The sequence below is a fragment of the Myotis davidii genome, unplaced genomic scaffold (genome assembly GCF_000327345.1).
Source record: "Myotis davidii unplaced genomic scaffold, ASM32734v1 scaffold273, whole genome shotgun sequence".
Classification (NCBI taxonomy): domain Eukaryota; kingdom Metazoa; phylum Chordata; class Mammalia; order Chiroptera; family Vespertilionidae; genus Myotis; species Myotis davidii.
The window spans coordinates 807,068-810,449 of NW_006286263.1; positions in this window are offsets into that span (position 1 = coordinate 807,068).

Consider the following 3,382-nt stretch of genomic DNA (forward strand, 5'->3'; position numbering starts at 1 on the left):
GAGTTCCTCTGGGCAGAATGGTTCCTGGGCTCTTGTCTGGTGGAACTGAAGCATGATACCACGGATGAAAGATGTATGGTAAAAGGTAAAAATTTATTGAGAAACTGTTGTAATGTCCCCACGAGTGACACACAGGATACAAGATCAAATTAATGAGTCATTTAATCAATAAAGCCAGTGAATGCGAAGGAGGTGTGGCTCCAAATCAGACTTATATAGGAAAATATCACAAAGGTATTGATTACATCTCCAGGTTTGGAATGAGGAACCTGGTTTGCAAAAAGCAGTTTGTTACAGAAGCTTAGGTTGAGCAAGTTAGTTATCTACAAAGATTAATTATAATTTCAGGTCTTGGGACCACTGAGTCAATGGAAACACATTATCTGGAGCCAATGAGGCCACTTAGAGTAATTGTGCTGTCCTGGTCTCCAGGTGCAGAGGTATGTGCTTTGAAAGACCAGTAAGATCACTAACAATGGGGATATTCAAACTGAGGAGGAAACTGGGCTTGCAAGGCGTGTCAGGACATAAAAAATGACAGAAAATTTCCGCCTTCTGATTTGGTCACTATAGCAACTTCAGAGCTCAAACCTCCCATGAGGTACACGAGGTTCCCTCCTTCTTCTCCCTTATTGTTTTCTTATTCCCTTTGGTGTTCCACTTCCATCTCTGAATGACGGGATTCCTTCCCTTTATTTTGTTAATGTGTACCTTCTGCAGTGACCAACTCCCTTATTCTATGGAAATGTACCTTCTGCAGCTCTGTAGCCCTGTGCTTTTTCCATTGAACCCTTAATTCCCAAGATTTCTTAAACCTGCTTATTTTACCCCTAAAAACTCTTATTTTAGCCCTGGCTGGTTTGGCTCAGTGGATGGAGCGTAGGCCGGTGGACTGAAGGGTCCCAGGTTCGATTCCGGTCAAGGGCATGTGCCTTGGTTGCGGGTACATACCCAGTTGGAGGTGCGCAGGAGGCAGCTGATCAATGTTTCTCTCTCATCGATGTTTCGGGCTCTCTATCCCTCTCCCTTCCTCTCTGTAAAAAATCAATAAAATATATATTTTTTTAAAAAACAAAAACTATAAAACTCTTATTTTACTCCTAAAAACTCCTTTCACAATGACCAGGAGGGAACATTTCGTCACCCTGTAATGATTACCTGTTTACAAAATCTATAAACATTGTAGACTACTCACATTTAGTCTTCTTAACATATTATTAATATATAATAATACGGCTAACATCTGTACACATATCCTCTCTCCATCACAACTCAGTTATAACATAAATATAAATTATATATGTGATTATGTAGAGGGATTTAAAAGACAAATATAATATAATCATAAATAAAAAGTTATTAGATTGATATTTTCCATAGGTATCAATTTCAAAAGTGGTAGCTAACCTAAATCTTCTGAAATGTGAAAATAAAACGAATACGTCTATAGCATGATAAGCTGGTTTCTCTGTATTTTGTTTTTTATTTCTATGATTATAGAGACATTTCCAGAGACTTTCCATGAATATTATTGTTTAAAAAATCAAGTACAATAGCACTGTTCTAAATGCTACAATATATTGTTTTGGGGATTCTATGAATAAAACTATTGTTAGGGACAGAAATAGAATATTGGAAAATAATTATAATTATAGGAAATATTAATCAAGCTTTGCTAACTGAGATTGTTCTTTTCTGATTAGAAAGCACATTCTAACCTCGCTGAGAGTTGTGCACCCTGGAACATGGGGGCTAACATCAGAATGCAGTCCGTCCTTCTTCTGGGAACTGCCTATCATTATGAAAAGATTTACAACCTCATGGGCGAAACAATCTAGTCCAGGAGGACTAGCCCCTACTACCTGTAATCTGGTCCCCGGGGTGCCCGGAGGCACTCACTCTCCTGCAACCCCAAGTCCCCTACCCAGCCCGCATGACTTGTAGCTTGTAATGATTATCCCATGTCTACTTCCCCATGCCTGCAATTCCTACTTCCCAACATAATCTTTGCTCTTCTGTCAATATAAGCTGTTGGCTTATGGTGGGGCGCAGAGCAGATTTTTGTGGGATGGCTTGTTGCTCTCCCTACTGCCCTATTGGTGCATGGGCCAATGCTCAATCACTGAGCCACACTGGCCATGCCATTTTTTCATGCTTTATTTAAAATTGTGTGTGTAAAATCCCTTCTTTTTAAATTCTTTGATCATTATTCAGTGACCCAGGTTTCAGATTTTTAACCTCACTTAATATTTTATGTTTTCTTATTTAATTTATTTTTAGTTTCTTTTACTTTTCAAACTGAATGTCATTATTTTGTTAATAGAAGTCCTTTGGAAGATATTGATAATGATACTTAATAAGTAAAGCATGTAAGCTTAGATTAACTTGTGAATGAAACTTTGATAATATTCTATAATATTGACAGTGCTATTTTGAATATTGCTAATTTGTCTTTATTCTATAATTATAATCTTGATGTTTATTTTAGCAATAACATTATTTGGGAAATATTTTAAAATTGCCACATAGTTGAAATAATTTATTCATTTATTGTGAACTTTTCTTAAAATATATTTTATTGATTTTTTAGAGGGGAAGGGAGAGGGACAGAGAGGCAGAAACATCACTGAGAGAGAACCACCGATTAGCTGCCTCCTGCACACCCCCTACTGGGGATGTGCCTGCAACCAAGGTACATGCCCTTGATCGGAATCAAACCCAGGACCCTTTAGTCCCCAGGCTGATGCTCTATCCACTGATCCAAACCGATCAGGGCTATTGTGAACTTTTAATTGCCTTGTAATAATAAACTATTATTTACATTGTCTATTTTTTAAATACATTGATCTATATTTCTAGATTTGTTAAATTTTCCTCTATATTTTTATTTAAGGTTTTCTTTTCTAAATTTATGGCATTGAATGTAAAATGATGGCATTCAAATACTGCTTAAAATTTCTACTACTTTTTTCTTTATTGATTAAGGTATTACATATGTGTCCTTATCCTCCCACTGCCCCCCCCACTTGTGCCCTCACCCCCCTAGTGTTTGTGTTCATTGGTTATATTTATATGTATGCATACAAGTCCTTTGGTTGATCTCTCCCCCTTCCACTCACCCTCCCTTGCCTGCCTTCCCTCTGAGGTTTGACAGTCTGATGGATGCTTCCCTGTCTCTGGATCTGTTTTTGTTTATCAATTTATGTTGTTCATTATATTCCACAAATGAGTGAAATCATGTGATATTTATCTTTCTCTGACTGACTTATTTCAGTTAGCATAGTATTCTCCAGTTCCATCCATGCTGTTGCAAATGGTACGAGTTCCTTCCTTTCTACAGCAGCATAGCATTCCAATGTGTAGATGTAGCAGGGTTTTTTTT